Here is a 21,581-nt window from a genome sequence, read left to right on the forward strand (position 1 = left end):
ATGGTCTTTAGTTCACACTCACAGACACGTGATTTATACATACACAAATACATATTCCTATATGTGTGCTTGTGTGTGTGTGTGTGTGTGTGTATGTGTGTGTGTGCGTGCGTGTGTGTATATGTGTGTGCATGTAGAGTGCGTGCTATATAGCTAGGTAGCTAAATAGATAGACAGCTTGATAGATAGATAGACAGACAAACAGATAGACAGATAGACAGACAAACAAACAGATAGATAGTTGGATATATTGATGTATAGATATATAGATAGATAGATAGATAGATAGATAGATAGATAGATAGATAGATAGATAGATAGATAGGTAGGTAGGTAGGTAGGTAGGTAGGTAGGTAGGTAGGTAGGTATGTAGGAAGGTAGATGCTTATATGTGCTTGGGCGGGACTGTGTGTGAGCTGTATATATTGATAGCTAAACCGATTGATAGATAGATACATTTATATATATATATATATATATATATATATATATATATATATATATATATATATATAATATATATATATATATATTATATATATAATATATATATATATTATATAATATTATAATATAATATATATATATATATATATATATACTATAATATATATAATAATATAGATATATAATAATATATATATATATATATATATATATATATATATATATATATATATTAATATATATATATTTAGATTAAAGAAAAAAATTATGAAATTTTTGTAAATATTTACATAGTCTTCAGTAAGTGGGACATTTTCCTTTTTTCTGTCTCCCTCACTCTTTTTCCTCTTGTGAAGGTTCGTAGTGTAGGTATGTTGTAGCAGATCTGAAAAATATATCTGAAAAGATATATTTGGTTCTGAAGATCCCACCAATATGAAGACTATGGAAATATTTACAAAGCATTTCATTTAATTTTTTCTTCAATTTAATTGTTTTTCTTCTTAATTAACATCCACCTTTGTTTTACTTTTAGTTGAAAAAGTCGAAAAGGCAGAAACCGGTTCCATTACAAAATGCATGTCAGGATAAAATTATTTTAGCATTTTCTACCTTGTCTTATTCTCCTTATATATGTGTGTGTCTGCGTGCGCGCGTGTTTGCGTGTATGTGTGAGTGTGTGTGTGTGTGGTGTGTGTGTGTGTGTATGTGTGTGTTTGTGTATGTGTGTCTATTAATATTAACGTGGTGACCTTTCAGAATCGATAAAACAGCGGGTAAAATGCTTAGTGGTATTTCGTCCCTCTTCACGTTCTGAGTTCAAATTCCGCCGAGGTCAATTTTGCCTCTCATGCTTTTGGGATCGATAAATTTAGTACCAGTGAAACACTGAGTTGATGTAATTGACTATTCATTTCCCTCAAAATTCGAGGCCTTGTACCTATAATAGAAAGGATTGTTATTATTGATATAGCGGCTAGCTGGTACATTGAGTTTAAATTCCGCCAAGGTCGACTTTGCCTTTCATCCTTTCGGGGTCGATTAAGTAAGTACCAGTTACGCACTGGAGTCAGTTTAATCGATTAGCCCCTCTCACACAATTCACACAATTTCAGGCCTTGTGCCTAGGGAAAAGTTTGTTGTTGTTGTTGTTGTTGTTGTTGTTATTATTATTATATTATTATTATTATTATATTATTATTATTATTATTATTATTATTATTATTATTATTATTAATATTATTATTATTATTATTATTATTATTATTATTATTATTATTATTCAATAGTCTTATTTTTATCGCGTACTTTCACTGCACTACCGAGCACATCCCTGTCTGTCTTGGGTATGTGATATGGCTTTGTCGTAATGCTCTTATTTTTACTGTATTGCAAGTGTTTTACGTAGGATGTGTGCGGTGTCTAGTAGTGCTATTTTCTGTATATTATATATATTTGTTCGTCCTGTTATTTTTGTTATGCATTTATCTGAATATTTTTTTTATCATACCTAATGCGCCTATTATGATAAGAATTGTTTCTGTTTTTAGACTTCACAACAGAGTTACCTCTTTTTCCAAGTCTTTGCGTTTTGAAAGTATCTCCATTTCTTTTAGAAAAATGTTGTCATTCGTTGGTATTGATACATCAATTAGAAAACATGTTTTCATAATTTCTAACAACTATATCTGGCCTATTAGCCTTAATTTCTCTATCTGTGTGTATTGGCATATACCATAGTATGGTTGCTTTCTCATATTCTGTGACAATTTCTGGCGTGTGCCTATAGCATCTTTTTTGTTGTTATTCCATAGTGTTGGCATAGCTCCCAGTGTATAAAGGTCCCAACTCTGTCGTGTCTGTGAATATATTCCTTCTTAGCCAGGACTGGGCAGCTAGAGATAATATGATTTATTGTTTCTTGTCCATCGCCACATATTCTGCAGTTACTTGTTTTGTTTATTTTCATTACGAATTTTTAGTAATTTCTGGTGGGGAGGCTTTGGTCTTGTGCTGCAATTAAAATCCTTCAGTCTCTGTTATCACCATTATTATTATTATTGTTGTTGTTGTTGTTGTTATTATTATCATCATCATTATTATTATTTAAAACAGTTTAATTTGGCCCATGCGACTTTGTAGTTTTCTCACAGAAACCTAGCTCGTCTGGTTTCTGTGAAAATCGTACGAAACTAAAGCCGGCATAGATCCGAATCAAACTTTATAAAACGGTAATATATGCGACTCTTACTAAATGTGTTGAGTGCCTCCGTCTTTTGTTTTTTACGCTCACTCGTATCTATCTATCTATCTATCTATCTATCTATCTGATGATGCGCAGACACGCGCTGAGACTGCGACATCTCCGGCTCTATGTAGACGACGGTGAACAGGTGTGGTCGCCGTTTGTGAGGCACGCATTCCCGCAACTCGTCTCCATGACCGAACTACAGTCGTGGATCAAAAAAGAGGCCGAGAAGGGCGAACGGCACCGCGAGTGTCGCGTTGCTCTCAAGCAACTCTGCCGTCCCGGGTCGACCTTGAGTGACTTCAACACAAACCAAGCATTCTATAGGGGATTAGTGGAGGGGAGGTACGACGACGAGCTCGGGGCAAACCTGGGCGTCGACGAGGAATACCTGAACCGCCTGCTTCAAACGACTTTCGGCCCGGGACCTATGGACAACTTCCAGAGATCCCTGGCCTGGCGGTGCTACCGAGAAGCGCTACCCGTTCGGGATAAGCTCTATAGGCATGGCTCGAGAAACACGGGGCCGACCTGCCCGAGATGCGGGCAGAGCGACGAAACCGCTCTGCACGCAATCGTGCAGTGTCCAGCAATTTCCCACCTGTTGGCTTATGTCGAACGACTGCTGTCACGTGTGGGACGTGTCGGTTTATCAGCCGAGTCTATCGTTAATATCGTCACGCCTCCTTCCTTCAAACGGGAAGGAAGAGCTATTTTTATCATACTTGTGGCTATGGCGAAAGAATGTATCTGGTGGACGCGCCTGAAAGGATTAGAGACAAACACTTTCCTCTCTGGTCAATCTCTCATCAACTTCTTCAAGTATCACTTGAAGAAAAAAGTGAGAGTAGAGAGGCAAGTTTTGTCTAGTGAATGTTTTAAAAAAAGATGGGTGAATGTAGCAAGGATGGCACGTATGAATGACGAAGCCACCTTGACTATGATTCTATGAACCGTAAAAATTAATACAGAGAGTTGCTTATTTGCAAAAAAAAAAAAAAGAAATATAAATGTGACTTCATTGACCGAGGTTACCGTGGTTTTCCGTAGGCTTTTCTTTCCACGGGTAAATCTCACCTGTCCTCCCCTTTACACTTCATATTGACATTTCTGTGATAACGATCCCTATTATTCATTTTTTTTCTCCCCCCCCCTTTTTTAACACCCTCCCTTTTTTTGTCCTTTTTCTTTCCTTTTACGATCCCTTTTGATCGAAAACCACCACTCTCTTTTTTTTACCCCCAAAAGAAAAGCTCTACCTTGTAATTTGTTCTATCTGTGTGCAGCCCTGTGTGGCTAATAAGAAACATATCTATCTATCTATCTATCTATATATATATATATATATATATATATATATATATATATATATATATATATATATATACATGCCGCGAGTGTCGCGTTGCTCTCAAGCAACTCTGCCGTCCTGGGTCAACCTTGAGTGACTCCATCCCAACCAAAGCATTCTATAGGAGATTAGTGGAGGGGAGGTACGACGACGAGCTCGAGGCGAACTTGGACGTCGACGAGGAATACCTGACCCGCCTGTTCGGGACGACTTTCAGGCCAGGGCCCATGGACAACTTCCAGAGATCCATGGCCTGGCAGTGCTACCGAGAAGCGCTACCCGTTCGGGATAAGCTCCACAGACACGGCTCGAGAAACACGGGGCCGACCTGCCCGAGATGCGGTCAGAGCGGCGAAACCGTTCTGCGCGCACTCGTGCAGTGTCCAACAATTTCCAACCTGTGGGCTTGTGTCGAACAACTGCTGTCACGTGTGGGACGAGTCGGTTTATCAGCTGAGTCTATCGTCAATATTGTCACGCCTCCTTCCTTCAAACGGGAAGGAAGAGCTATTTTCATCATCCTTGTGGCTATCGCGAAAGAATGTATCTGGTGGACGCGTCTGAAAGGATTGGAGACAAACACTTTCTTCTCTGGTCAACCTCCCATCAACTTCTTCAAGTACCACTTGAAAAGGAAAGTGAGAGTAGAGAGGCAAGTTTTGTCTAGCGAATGTTTTAAAAAAAGATGGGTGAATGTAGCAAGGATGGCACGTATGAATGACGAAGCCACCTTGAGCATAATCCTATGAACCCAGAAATTGAAAACAGAGGGTTACCCACTTGCAAACAAATGTGGTAACATATAACAATATTGACCAAGGTTACCGTGGTCTTTTTCGTAGGCTTTTCTTCCCACGGATAAACCTTACTTGCTTTCCCCTTTACACCATACACGATCCCTACTGATCGTTTTTTTCCTCTTCTCCTCTTTTTCCTCTTTTTTCTTCTTTTTTCATTTTTCTTTTCTTTTGTTCCTTTTCCTTTTTTTTTTCTCTTCTTTTTTTTGTTCTTTTTTCCCTCTTACGATCCCTTTTGATCGAAAACCTACGCCACCTTTTTTGTTTCTTTTGTTTTTTTGTTTTTTTGTTTTTTTCATCCCTTAAAAGAAAAGCTCTTCCTTGTAACTTGTCCCATCTGTGTTCAGCCCTGTGTGGCCAATAAGAAACTTATCTATCTATCTATCTATCTATCTATCTATCTATCTATCTATCTATCTATCTATCTACATATAATATATATAGATATATATATATATATATATAATATATATATATATATATATATATATATATATATATATATATATATATCTATATATATATATATATATATATAATGAAAGAAGGTTTGAAAATACAATATTAAAGATGTTTGTTAGGAGTTCAATAAAAATCATGTTTTTTTGGTAGTATATATACACAGAAGGAGATATATTAAGAATTTACACAAAATTGGAGAGGAATGTGTAAATTCTTAAATATATCTCCTTCTGTGTATATATACTACCAAACAAACATAATTTTTATTGAACTCCTAATACTTTTGTTGAATACTTTCTTAAATACTTTCTTGTAAACTTTTTTTAACATTTTCTTATTATTATCAAAGAATGTATAACTGTATTTTAATACTTTTGTGATAACCAGTACTTAACACAGCAAAGCTTTTATAAAGCTTTACATTTTACTTTTGACAATCTTTTTCTAAAAATGAGAAACCCGTCAAGTCAATAATTATCTTTAAAATTGTATTTTCAAAACCTTCTTTCATATATATTTCCACTCGTGCGCTACCTTACAACTTTGTTATATATATATAAAGTATATGATTTAACTTACTAAACACAGTTCAATAAATGCATTCATATCTATGTAAATGGAGGAGAGTAGATATTAAATTGGATTAAAGCTTTTATTTCTCATGTTGCTATACAAATTATTTCGTACAGAAAGACAAGATATTCATATTACAAAATCTGAGTTGTCGGTAAGTACTCGTCGGTTGCTTATATAAAAACGTTTTTAAAAAAAAGTTAGAATTACATAGGTATAGTGTTATTGATCATTTTGTAATGTGCGCTTGTTCTTGGAGTCATGTCTGTTTAAACAAGACTATAAAAATATAAATTGGGTGCTGATATATATAATAATATATAATATATAATACAAAAAACAAAGATTTATATTTAACCGTCAATTTACCATGCGACTTATAAGTAATTCGAAAAAATGTTTAATAGATGCAGGAGTGGCTGTGTGGTAAGTAGCTTGCTTACGAACCACATGGTTCCGGGTTCAGTCCCACTGATTGGCATCTTAGGCGAGTGTCTTCTAATATAGCCTCAGGCCAACCAAAGCCTTGTGAGTGGATTTGGTAGACGGAAACTGAAAGAAGACCGTCGTATATATATATACATTTGTGTATATATATATATACATTTGTGTGTGTGTTTGTTCCCCCACCATCGCTTGACAGCCGATGTTGGTGTGTTTACGTCCCCCGTAACTTAGCGACCGACAGAATAAGTACTAGCCTTACAAGGAATAAGTCCAGGGGTCGATTTGTTCCACTAAAGACGACGCTCCAGCATGACCGCAGTCAAGATGACTGAAACAAATAAACGAAAAGAAAGTAATTAATAATAATTTGAGGTTTATAAAATTTATAATTAAAGTATTTGTTTTAATTAATGGGTCTAATATTTATATGGCCACAGTATCGTGATACTGTGAATTGTGTCATGGTGCTGCTTTTTTCTCACAGACAGTACCCAACTGACCCTACTATACTGTGTAGTCAACAAAATCCAAAACAAACAAAGCGCAAGCGCAAAATTTAAAGTATAATATGGCGACAATTTACCCATTGCAGCCTGTATATACGTATATTGTGGAGGCGCAATGGCCTAGTGGTTAGGGCAGCGGACTCGCGGTCGCAGGATCGCGGTTTCGATTCCCAGACCGGGTGTTGTGAGTGTTTATTGAGCGAAAACACCTAAAAGCTCCACGAGCTCCGGCAAGGGGTGGTGATCCCTGCTGTACTCTTTCACCACTCTTTCTCCCACTCTTTCTTCTGTTGGCCTGCTCCCTTATCCAGCGGGGTGGCGTCATTCGAGGGCTAAAACAATGCGAACGCATTGTGACCAGCGATGTGTAACAACATCTGATGGTCTGGTCGGTCACGTGATCACGTGATATACGTATATACGTGGGGGCTGAGAGAGGCGGAAAGTAGGCGACTAGATGTGTTTGAGATGAGATGACTGAGGACTATGGTTAGTGTGACACGGATGGACAGGATGAGGAATGAGGAGGTGCGAAGGCAAGCAAGAATAAGAGAAAAACTAACCAAATTGGTTACACGAATGTTGGGGTGGTTTGGCCACATGGAGAGGATGGATGAGGAGTGGATGGTAAGGAGGGTGGTGAAGGCTGAAGTGGTAGGCAGCAGAACCAGAGGTTGACCTCGGTTTGTGAGGATGATTGGAGTGAGGAAAGCTTTGGTGGTCAGAGGTGTTGGAGTGAGAGAACCAAGAGAGTTTATAAATGATAGGAAAGCTTGGAAAGTGTTTGTGGACGGATGAGTGAATTCTGATATTGCTAAAAGGGGTACGGACCCAGCATGATGCGGCAGGGGTAAACTAGCATATGCTGTCAGGCCCCGCTGCTGATATTGCGGGTGGCGTTCTATGCTTTGACCCGAGCACAGAACGGGGCTCGCCCCTTTGGACTGGGAAATGAAATGGAATGCCTGGTGTGTGTGTGTCGTGCTGTGGTTAGCCCATCCCCCCAAAAAGTGATGAATTGGCTTGCGTATATGTCATATATATGTGTGTGTGTTAATATATGTATATATATATTATACATGTATGTATGTATATATATATATATATATATATATATATTTATATATATGGGTATATATGGGTATATGTATATACATATATATATATAAGTTAGACATGGCCTGGACCAATCTTTGGTCGAAACATATCTAAGTTTATCTAAGTTTATATATATATATATATAGATGAGAAAGTTGGTTTGTGAAAGCACGTGGTTGAATATATAGAAAATAGTAAAAAGTGAAAAAACTACAGAAGGCTTGTTGTTAAAAGGTTAAAAAATATATATTTGAGTCAATATGTCTGAAGAATGTTATAATTTTTTTCTACAATGACACAATTTAGAAGAAATGACCGGTTTCGCTTCAGCTTTTCAAATTTCTTGCATCGTTATGTTTATATATAACGATGCAAGAAATTTGAAAAGCTGAACGCGAAACCGGTCATTTCTTCTAAATTGTGTCATTGTAAGAAAAAAATTATAACATTCTTCAGACATATTGACTCAAATATATATTTTTTAACCTTTTAAAACAAGCCTTCTGTAGTTTTTTCACTTTTTACTATTTTCTTCTCCCTCTCTCTCTCTCCTCTATATATATATAATATAATATATATATATATATATAATCTATAATATATATATATATCTACATGTATGTATATATATATATATATTTATATATGGGTTATATATATATTATATATATATATATATATATATATATATATATATACATATATATATATACACACATACACATACGACAGGCTTCTTTCAGTTTCCGTCTACCAAATCCACTCGCAAATCTTTGGTTGGCTCGAGGCTATAGTAGAAGACACTGCCCAAGATGCCATGCCACACACACATAGACACACACACACACACACCACACACACACACACACTGACAGACAGACAGACAGACAGACAGACAGACAGACAGACAGACAGACAGACAGACAGACAGATAGATAGATTAGATAGATAGATAGATAGATAGATAGATAGATAGATAGATAGATAGATAGATGTGTGTAGCGGGTGTGTTGGTGGTGGTGGTAGTGGCGGTGGTGTTGTTGTTGGTGGTGTTCCTGGTAGTGGTGGTGTTTCTGTTGTGGTTTAACCCCAGGTTAGCCTTGATTGAGCACGCCTGTGATCACAAGCCACAGACACTGAATTAACAAAGTCTATCATATTTACAATTTGAATTGCGTTGTGTGTATGCGTGTATCTATGTATATGTGTGCATCTGTGTGTATGTCTGTATGCCTATGTGACTGATTGCGCGCTCCATGAACGAAAAATTTGGATTAGCAAATTCGCTAGAGTTGTTTCCCTTAGAACGAGATTGTAGATTTCCAATCCTTTCGTGAAACAGTAAGTTAAGCGCAGCCCGTGGGACTTTCTGAATGGCATGCTTAACGCGCACCCCCATTCAAAGATTGCCATAAAGATCTGGGTTATCTCCCCACTAAAAATTGAGTTTATGTGGCGACAAGACATTGGATTAAAACAGATCATTTTGATTAAATTCTTCAACGACAGACTTCTTTCAGTTTCCGTCTACCAAATCCACTCACAAGGCTTTGTTCGGCCCGAATCTATAGCAGGAAACACTTGCCCAAGGTGCCACGCAGTGAGACTGAACCCGGAACCATGTGGTTTATAAACAAGCTACTTACCTCACAGCCACGCCTGCACCTATACACACACACACACACATACACACACACACACACACATATATATATATATATATATATGTCTATTATTTTAAATTCATCCCACAGGGGGAGGTGGTCTCCATTTTTCCATACTATCCACTCCAATTATGAAGAAAACAGAGTTTGAAACCAATAAACTGTCCACAGTCTGTCTACCCTATGTGAAAGGCCTCTCCGAAAAGACATACGAGATATGCGGCCCATATGACATTGGGACAGTATTCATGAGTAATACAACACTTTGCGAATATCTCCTTCGAGTAAAACCACCAATACAAGAGAATATGACTCAAAACTGCGTGTACTCCATCCCATGCAGCTGTGGTAGGTTATACACAGGCGAAACATGCCGCCCCTTCAAAATAAGGGGAGACGAACATCACAAAGCTGTGACTCGAGGAGATATTGATAAATCGGGTATAGCTGATCATGTATGGAAAAATGGAGAGCACTTCACCCCGTGGGATGAAGTTAAAATAATAGATAGAAAACGCAACTCGAATATATGAAAACTAAAAGAAGCAGCACATATGCTAGGACACAACAACCTCCTAAGCAGACCGAGTGCAGATATGAGCAGCATACGGGAACCGGTATTAAGGAAGGATAGGAAAATTTTAGATTTATAAGCCCAAAATTTCAATTCATAATTGCTCACGGGCATCTAGCATAGTGTTTAAGAGCGCGGGCTACTAAGCCCAAGATTCCGAGTTCGATTCCAAGCAACAACAACAAGGTGCTACGCAGTGGGACTGAACCCGGAGCCATGTGGTTGAGAAGCAAGTTTCTTACCTCACATACAAACATACATAAATGCATACATTCTTACCACACACACATACATAAATACAAACAGACACACATAAGTTCGTATGTATGTATATATGTATATGGAACTTACAACTTAAACCAGTCTCCAAGTTAAAACACAGCCGGCCATAAATTGCTGTATGGGACCATATACAAAAGATATGTTCTGTTGTGGGAATCAGCTGCCCTCAGGACACAAATGTGGTTAGAAAAATATAAGAGAAAGAGGACATCTATGGACCCTTGACAAGGAGTTACCAAATCCAGTATCCAAGATACACTTTCGGTTTCATACCCATTATTGTGTGTGTCGTAAGTAGCTTGTATACCAGCGACATGGTTCCAGGTTCAGTCCCACGGCGTACCACCTTGGGCAAGTGATTTCTACTATAGTCTTCGGCCGACCAAAGCCTTCTCATTTGGTAGACGGAAACTGTCGTGTATATATGTGTGTGTGGCAAGTAGCTGCTTGCTTCTCAACCACATTGTTCTGGGTTCACTTCCATTGTGTGGTACCTTGGTCAAGTGATTTCTACTATAGCCTCGAGTCGACCAAAGTCTTTTGAGTGGATTTAGTAAACAGAAACTGAGAAGAAGCCCGTTGTATATATATATATATATATATATATATATATATATATGGAGAGAGAGAGTGAGAGATAGATAGGCGCCTGTAAGTGCGTGTGTCTGTGTGTGCGTCTGTATTTGTGTGTGATTGTATGTGCGTGTGTGTATCTGAATGTGTTATGTAGTATATCAAAATTAGAATAGAGTACAGTCCAGTATACGGACCCTAGTGTTTCATTTTATTGATCCCGGAACAATGAAATTCAAAATTGTCTAAACTCAGATCGAAAGGTATGAATTAAAATCAGACTTCAGAATGTAATTATAATCCAGAACTCAGAATGCGTAGCTAATTTCATGTAACAAGGGAAACAACTCTGCTGTATCTAGGAAGAGTTGTGTTACTTGAATTTCTTTTGGTATATTTTTCAAAGTGCTAAAGAACTTTTGTACTCGTAAAATGAACGGGAGAAAAAAGGAGTTTTTGAATAATAACGACAATTACTTTTTCGATTAAAGAGAAAGGAACAAGAGAAAATAAACAGAGAGGGAATGAAAAAACTTGTACATTTGAGCGGTCCAACATGGCGACCAAGGCCTTGTGCGCGGATTTGTTTGAAACTGAAAGAAGCCTGTCATATAAATATATATATATATATATATATATATTTATATACAGTATATGTATATATTTGTGCGTCTATGTTTGTTCTCAAACCATCGCTTGACAACCGATGCTGGTGTGTTTATGTCCCCGTAAATTAGCGGTTCGCCAAAACAGACCGATACAAAAACTACTAGGCTTACAAAGAATAAGTCTGGGGTCGATTTGTTCGACTAAAGGCGGTGCTCAGGCATGGCCGCAGTCAAATGACTGAAAGAAATAAAAGAATAGTGTGACTTTATTATTTTCATTATTTTATTATTTACAAGTTTTACAATTTCATAATATTATATTAATAGAATATTATATCTTTATTACGATTGAAATAATACTTTCATGCGTTACGCAATCATGTAGTTTATGTAGTAGACGTATTTATCACAAATGTTCGACGAACGAAACTCTGGGTAACAGTTTGTGAAAATTCTTCTGCTTTAATAAAAGTATATATATTCGCCATCTTGCTCAAATGTACAAGTTTTTTTTTTTTTTTTTTCAGGTACTCTTTGTTTATTTCCTCTTATTCCTTTCTGTTGAAGAGCGTAGGCTCGAAACGTAAAAGACTTTTTCATTTTCCATGAGCGTCAAGCTAATACGCTTGCTAGTTGTTCATACACCTGTCTTCGTCTTTTTTTTTTCTATAATTTGAACTAAATATATATATATAGAATATATATATATATTATATATATATTATATATATATATAATATATATATATGTATGTTATATATATATATATATATATATTATATATACTTACTTACTTACTTACTTATACATACTATTATTTCATACTTTTACTTGTTTCAGTCATTTGACTGCGGCTATGCTGGAGCACCACCTTGTAGGGTTTTAGTCGAACAACTCGACCCAGGCCTTATTTTTCAAAGCCTAGTACTTATTCTATCGGCCTCTTTTTGCCGATCCACTAAATGATGGGGATATAAACACACCAACACATACACAAAGACATACATACTCACAAGGCTTTGATCGGCGCGAAGCTTTAGTAGCAGACATTTTTCCCAAGGTGCCACGCAGTGGGATTGAACCCACAATCGTGTGGTTGGGAAGCAAGTTTCTTTACAACACAGTTACGCCTGCGATATATATATTCATGTCTGAAGTTTTATTTATCCTGTTTTGTACTAACTGACTACTTGTTTCTCTCTGATTGGTCAAATTGACGGAGACGCCCCTTACGAAAATCCAATGAGATTCAAAGATCGATTACGTTTGTACATCACTTTTTTTCTTTTCTGTCTCCGGAGAAACAGCCAAATTAGCCCTGTTTATGAAGGCGCTATATAGGTTACCTATATCATACCTTGATAGTCCTTTTTACTATAGGCGCATGGCCTGAAATATTAGCCGCGGGAGTTCAGTCGATTTGATCGTACGTCACTGGTACTTTATTGATCCCGAAAGGGTGAAAAGCAAAGTCGACCTCGGCGGAATTTGAACTCAGAACGTAGCGGCAGACGAAATACCTATTTCTTTACTACCCACAAGGGACTATACACTGAGGGGACAAACAAGGAGAGACAAACGGATTATGTCGATTACATCGACCCCAGTGCGTAACTGGTACTTAATTTATCGAATCCGAAAAGATGAAAGGCAAAGTCGACCTCGGCGGAATTTGAACTCAGAACGTAATGGTAGACGAAATACGGCTACACATTTCGCCCGGTGTGCTAACGATTCTGCCAGTTCGCCGCCTTCATCATACCTTGATAGTGAGATCTCCGTTGACAGGCCTCTGATATTAAATAACATCTTAACACTTATTAAATGCAAGTTATTAGTTCTAATCTTCTATAGCTACAGTAATTCTTGAGTACATTGAACAAACTGGCAGCTTTTTTTCCCTCTGAGTTTGACCAAATTTATGTAGACGCTTCTAAGGAGAATCCAGTAAGATTGAAAATTGATTTAAGTTGTGCTTCAATTTTTTTTTCTCCCTGTCTACGAGGAAATAGCTGAGAATTGATAAATTTTCTCGTTTTACTAAAATATTATACATTATTATAGTCTAGTATTATAGACGCAAAAACAATTTACTACTTTGACATTGAAATATTAAATAGCAGCATCTTTCTCCAATCGACTATCATTTCAGTTTATGTATTTATCTATTTAATTGCTTATTTGTTCCCTAGCCAGTTTACCTGTATATTTTTATTCAGGTGTCATAAAGTCTTTTGGTTTCTAGGAAGTTAACTGCATCGAACCTGGTTCTATGTTGCAGAAATCCAGTTTAGATTTGCTTCGATAAGTCTATAGTCGAAGACATTCCAGCCGTGGCCATACCGTATTTCATTCATTTTATTTTATTGTTAGATAATGTATGTAGAGCTTGTTTACGAACCACATGGTTCCGGGTTCAGTCCCACTGCGTGGCACCTTGGCAAGTGTCTTCTACTATAGCATCGTGAGTGGATTTGGTAGACGAAAACTGAAAGAGGCTCGCAGCATATATATATATATATATATATATATAATATATATATATATATATATATATATATATATATATATACATATACATATACATATATATAAATGTGTGTGTATATGTGTGTGTGTGTTTGTCTGTGTTTGTTTCCCCAACATCGCTTGACAACCAATGCTGGTGTGTTTACGTCCCTGTAACTTAGCGGTTTGGCAAAAGAGACCGATAGAATAAGTACTAGGCTTACAAGGAATAAGTCCTGGGGTCGATTTGTTCGACTAAAGGTGGTGCTCCAGCATGGCCACAGTCAAATGACTGAAACAAGTAAAAGAGCTTAAAATCCTTTCTACACAAGGCATAAGGCCTGGAATTTGGCGGGGAGGGAGTTTATCGATTACGACCACGAAAATGGCAAAATGCAAGGTCTACCTCGGGGATTTACTGCCATGTATTTTGTCCGAAGATTGAGCGAGTCTACCATTCTACCACCATCAGTTTTCATAGCATTTATAAGGCCAAATGTTTTAGGGATCAATATTAGGGGTTTAAACTGACCTTGTTATTTCGTTAATAATCCGTCAAATTGACCTTGGTGGGACTTCAATTCATCTCTTTTTTACATCTTGAATTCAGAACGTAAAGACGGACGAAATGTCGATAAGCATTTTGTCCGGCATTCTAACGATTCCACCAGCTTGCCAGCTTTGTAGGACTTATAATAAGTTAGTGTTTGTATGATGAAAAACATTTGTCAGCGATATGTGTATATTATCACTAAATGATATTGACATCTCTTAAATTGCTTATGTATGCATGATCTTATTCAATTACATGAAGGTACTTAGCGAAATTATCTCTGAGCTGTACATAAATTACACAGTTTAAAATTCGTGACGTATCGCTTAACTGCAGGTAAGATTTTAAAGAATAAAAGATTATGTATATGGGAGTCCAGTACATATATACATTGGTAGGTAAGGTATTCAATTTGAAAGTGTAATAGTTTCCGTATATGGAAGACCTGTAAGGGTTCATGCTATTGCGGTTTCTAAAAGAATGTATATGAGAACCATATCTGAATTTAAAAGGATATGCCTTTAAAATATTGTCAGTAGATTTCACTGTGCATTGAGAGAGTATATTTTTAGTATTCTTTTATTGTTTTCTTTTATGAGTTTCAGTCATTCGACTGCTGCCATGCTGGAGCACCCCCTTTAGTTGAACTAATCAACGCCAGGACTTATTCTTTGTTAGCTTAGTACTTATTCTACCGGTCACTTTTGCCGAACCGCTATGTTACAGGGACGTAAACACGCCAACATCGGTTGTCAAGCGATGGCTTGGGGGGGGGGGGCAAACACAGACATACAAACGTACACATACACACACACATATATACGGCGGGCTTCTTTTAGTTTCCGTCTACCAAATCCACTCCCAAGGCTTTGGTCGGCCCGAGGCTATAATAGAAGACAATTGCCCAAAGTGCCACGCAGTGGGACCGAACCCGGAACCGTGTGGTTGGGAAGCAAGCTTCTTACCACACAGCCACTCCTGCGCCTATATGCATAATACATTGATATAGTTAATGGGTTGATTAGTTACACTATTATTTAGTTTATGGAGGCAATGTTATATTCATATTATTTGCTGCCTTAAGCTTATATTCACATCATGAGAACAACATGTAGTTCGCGCTGGTAAGAATAAAGCCCCTAAAATGGATGGAGAAATTTTGAAGGATTATTTTGTATAATGGTCATAATGTCCGTCATGCTTACGGCAGACCTGTGTCTCAGTTCCAAGGCAGCCTTCATTTTTTTTCCTTCCATCCAAGGAGGTTTTTTTTAACCCTTTATTCTATACGCAATTATGTAAAGCTTTTTCTACTCGGCATTACATCATTTTATTCCATCCAATATGGAGGCGCGTGGCTTAGTGGTTAGGATGTCAACACCATGATTGTAAGATTGTGGTTTCGATTCCTGGACCGGGCGACACGTTGTGTTCTTGAGCAAAACAGTTCATTTCACGTTGCTCCAGTCCACTCAGCTGGCAAAAATGAGTTACGCTGCGACGGACTGGCGTCCCGTCCAGATGGGGAACACATACGCTATAGAAACCGGGAAACCGGGCCCATGAGCCTGGCTAGGCTTTAAAAAGGGCGCATTTAATTTTTATTCCATCCAATATATTTCATATAATACATAGTAATGTTACTATCTTATTATCTTCAACTAAAAACATGAACAGGACTGGATTACCCATATTCAGCTCACTGCGTGTCGATGGCCTCAGAATGTTCCCTCCACTAACCACAGTCTGATGTGCAAACCGTGATTTTTTAGTTCAAGATCATACTGGTTGATGAGTCTAATCTTCCACAGAGGGCTCGTCATGACTCGGCAAAGGGGCACAGTTTTTATATTTTTATACAGGAGTAATTAAGTCGACTACGTCGACCCCAGTGCTCAACTGGTACTTATTTTATGAAGGCGGCGAGCTGGCAGAATCGTTAGCACGCCGGGCGAGATGCTTAACAATATTTCGTCAAATTCCGCTGAGGTCGACTTTGCCTTTCATCCTTTCGGGGTCGATTAAATAAGTACCAGTTACGTACTGGCGTCGATATAATCGACTTAATCCGTTTGTCTGTCCTTGTTTGTCTTCTCTGTGTTTAGCCCCTTGTGGGTAGTAAAGAAATAGGTACTTATTTTATCGAAAGGTAAAGAACGTAACCTCGGACGTAATAGCGTTAAGCATCTCACCCGACGATTCTGCCAGCTCGATACCTCCTTAAAAACATATACTTTTCTCTTGAATGATAAAAATGTTTACCATGATGGTAATTTTCATGTCTTTATAAAGAAGTACTGATGCTATTACAGTTCATTCACGCGTACACAATCACGCTAAGAATTTACTAGGATTTATTTCCTATCAACAAGTAATTTATTTATCCGTCTATTTATTTTCTTGTTTGTCCGTCGGTTAGCATGTCTGTTTTTCTAACGTAAATTTGTTGCCGTTTTATGCGGGGTTTCTCGAATTCTTAGTTTAATATGATATAATTGTATCTAATCTTATTCCTTGCTGATACATATCACTTCTTTTTGCTATCTTTGATTGCGGGAGATGATTATTCACTGATGAATATCTGTTACGATCGGTGAGATAAAAATGGCGGTTCTGTTAACGGAGTACTTTTAGAGATATACTTCAGAACGCAGCGCAGTGAGCACATTATGTTGAATCTTTTAATATTAACAATAGATTTATATGGTAAGGTTCTGTAGCTAGAATAAAAGAGACAAGCACACACGCGCACACACACACACACACACACATGCAAATACACTTGTACACATTCATACATATCAGACAATCTGGTATGCTTTTGTGCAACTGGTGTAAATATGTGTATATTCATATGTACATATGTATGAATATGTGTGTTGCATACATTTATATATATATATATATATATATATATATATATATATGTATATACATATATGTATATGTATATGTGTGTGTGTGTTTATTTATGTATGTATGGTGTGTGTATGTGTGTATATGTATGTATGTGCGTGTATTTATATATGTATAGTGTATGCATGTGTGCATATGTGTGTGTGTGTACACACACACATCTGCATGTGTATATATATACATACATATATATATATATATATGCTCATATAAAAAATCATGTATGTATATATAAAAATATGTATATGTACATGCATGTGTTTTTATGTGAACATACACACACACACACGTATACACATCTGCATGTATATATATGTGTGTGTATATATATATATATTATATATATGTTCATACAAAAAATCATTTATGTATATACAAAAATATGTATGCATATACATATACATACATATTTTTGTATATACATACATGATTTTTTATATGAGCATATATATATATATATATATATACATGCAGATGTGTATGCGTGTGTGTGCATATTCTATACACACATATATACGCATGTATGTATGTGCGTATATGTGTTTATGTATGTGTGTGTGTGTATATTCACGTAAAAACACACATACATGCATATACAAATACATGCATATTTTTATATATACATGCAGATGTGTATGTGCATATCCTATACACACATATATACGCATGTATGTATGAGTGTATATGTGTGTATGTATGTGTCTATATGTGTGTATGTGTGTGTGTTTGTATGTTCACATAAAACACACTTACATGTATATATATACATACATATTTTTATATATGCATGATTTTTTTATATGAGTATATATATACATATATATATACATGCAGGTGTGTGTGTGCATCTCCTATACACATATATACGCATATATGTTTGTGTGTATATGTGTGTATGTATGTGTGTATATGTGTGTGTGTATGTTCCCATAAAACACTCATACATGCATATCTATATATATATATCCATACATATTTTTATATATACATGATTTTTTTATATGAGCATATATATAATATATATATATATACATGCAGATGTCTGTGTGTGTATGCATATCCTATACACACATATATACGCATATATGTATGTGTGTATATGTGTGTATGTATGTGTGTATATGTGTATATGTGTGTGTGTATGTTCACATAAAAACACACATACATGCATATATATATACATACATATTTTTATACATACATGATTTTTTTCTATGAGCATATATATATATATATATATACATGCAGATGTGTGTGTTCGTATCCTATACACACACACATATATATATATATACATGCAGATGTGTGTGTTCGTATCCTATACACACATATATACGCATGTATACACACATACATATGCACACACATGCATCCTTACACATAAATGCACACATACACACATTTATACATACAGGCATAAGTATATTTGCACAAACATAGTACATCTTTTCTTTCAAACATTTCCACTATGTTATATAGAAAACACGACTATGTTCTTGTTTAATCTTTCTTATTATCTCCTCCCCTCTCTCTCTCTCTCTCTCTCTTATTTCTGTATGAATCCTTTATGTTAGTTTAGAAGAGAAACTTGCTTAATTCCATTATCGTTTCGAGACGTTCTCAGTTTTATCTTTAAGAATTGGTGATAGAGGCGCTTTTATTGTTGTGTTTTTGTAGAAGCGTTCATTCTAATGATGCTGCAACAGATAAAATAATCAACAGATTTAAAATTTCTTTAACTGGTAACTCCACAATAGTTTTATAGTTTATTATTTTATGCTGTTGGTTATTATTTCTTTTATTCTTCTTTTAGCTTGCGTTTTACTATTCAGAAACTTTCTTTGGCTAATCTTTGTGTTCTTGCGTGTGTGAAATTCTTAATAGAATAACTTATATAAGAAATTCCGTATCTGAGCAGCCAATTATTTTTTTTGGATTTAGGGGTAATCACGAAGAAAAATTAAGGGAGAGAAAGAAAGGAAAAAAAACCATTAACGAAGTTAATGTATTACGCTGTAATGAAAAGGCATAAATATCGATGTTTCGAACAATTTGTTTTTTGTCAAATTTCGTAGGAAGAAGACAAATTAAAAAAAAAGATAATTGGAAAGAAAGGTATACTCTTTTTACTCTTTTACTCTTTTACTCTTGTTTTCAGTCATTTGACTGCGGCCATGCTGGAGCACCGCCTTTAATCGAGCAACTCGACCCCGGGACTTATTCTTTTGTAAGCCCAGTACTTATTCTATCGGTCTCTTTTGCCAAACCGCTAAATGACGGGGATGTAAACACACCAGCTTCGGTTGTTAAGCAATGCTAGGGGGACAAACACAGACACAAACGCACACATATATATATATATATATATATACGACAGGCTTCTTTCAGTTTCCGTCTACCAAATCCACTCACAAGGCAGTGGTCGGCCCGGGGCTATAGCAGAAGACACTTGCCCAAAATGCCACGCAGTGGAACTGAACCCGGAACCATGTGGTTGGTTAGCAAGCTACTTACCACACAGCCACTCACCAAACCAGGATATTAAACAATTTTTACGGCCATATCACGTTGAAAGCATCGGTTCTCATCTGATAACCGGAGTTAAGCAACAGCGAGTCTAGTGAGTACTTCGATGGGTGACTGCTTGGGAAACCTAGGTGTTGTAAACGTCTCACACTTTTAGGTGCAGAAGTTGTTGTGTGGTAAGTAGCTTGCTTACGAACCATATGGTTCCGAGTTCAGTCCCACTGCGAGGCACCTTGGGCAAGTGTCTTCTACTACTATAGCCTCGGGCAGACCAAAGCCTCGTGAGTGGATATGGTAGACGGAAACTGAAAGAAGCCCATCGTATTTATGTATGTATATGTATATATGTGTGTGTGTGTGTATGTGTGTGTATGCGTGTGTGTGTGTGTATGTTTGTGTGTCTGTGTTTGTCCCTCTACCATCGCCTGACAACCGATCTTGGTGTATTTACCCGTAACTTAGCGGTTCGGCAAAGAGAGCGATAGGCTTACAAACAATAGGTCCTGGGGTCGATTTGCTCGACTAAAGGCGGTGCTCCAGCATGGCCGCAGTCAAATGACTGAAACAAGTAAAAGAATAAAAGAATAATTACAGAATGGAACTGAGTAGAGAATTATGGGGTTTTTTTTTACCTCTTGAACCGTTGCTCCATCTGCAGCCGAAGTTACACACTCCTTGTATCAATTTTATCATATTGTGCAAGAGCAGCTCATCTCCGTCATTTCTATCCTTCCAGGGCATTTCAGAATTCACAGATAGCATCTCATTTTCAATAAGACACCATTTACAAACCTTCTGTCTCGTACTTTAATTACTCGTACTTTAATTTTTCTACAGTCCTCCCCATCCACACAAAATTAGGTTTTCCTACTCACAACTCTTCCACCTTCTTTTTAAGCCTAAACTCTAAAGTTGAGTCTAATCACACCTAATCAGTTCTGGGGTCGGTTTGCTCGAGTAAAGGGGGTGCTCCAGCATGGCCACAGTCAAATGACTGAAACAAGTAAAACTGCTAGGAGGAGAATAAAGACTCCAACACTGGTTGTGAAACCGGAAGGGGTGGGGAGTAAACACAGACACAAAGACACCTACCCTGATTGTTTTGCAGGATAGGTGGGATAAGCCAGAGCTGGTTGGTTTGAGCATAAAACAGGAAAAGTATTTCAGCTGGAAATGGCTGGTTTAAATACCTATTTCTTTACTACCCACAAGGGGCTAAACACAGTGGGGACAGACAAACGGATTAAGTCGATTATATCGATCCCAGTGCGTAACTGGTACTTAATTTATCGACCCCGAAAGGATGAAAGGCAAAGTCGACCTCGGCAGAATTTGAACTCAGAACGTAAAGTCAGACGAAATACCTATTTCTTTACTTCCCACAAGGGGCTACACACAGAGGGGACAAACAAGGACAGACAAACGGATTAAGTCGATTACATCGTTCC

General features: G+C 36.9%; 1 pseudogene; it reads left to right on the forward strand.

Moving 5' to 3' along the window:
- Nucleotides 1-20,157: 20,157 nt before the first annotated feature.
- Nucleotides 20,158-20,276, forward strand: LOC115230866 (annotated as a pseudogene).
- Nucleotides 20,277-21,581: the final 1,305 nt, after the last annotated feature.

Source organism: Octopus sinensis, unplaced genomic scaffold (assembly GCF_006345805.1).
Source record: "Octopus sinensis unplaced genomic scaffold, ASM634580v1 Contig16595, whole genome shotgun sequence".
Taxonomy (NCBI): Eukaryota; Metazoa; Mollusca; class Cephalopoda; order Octopoda; family Octopodidae; genus Octopus; species Octopus sinensis.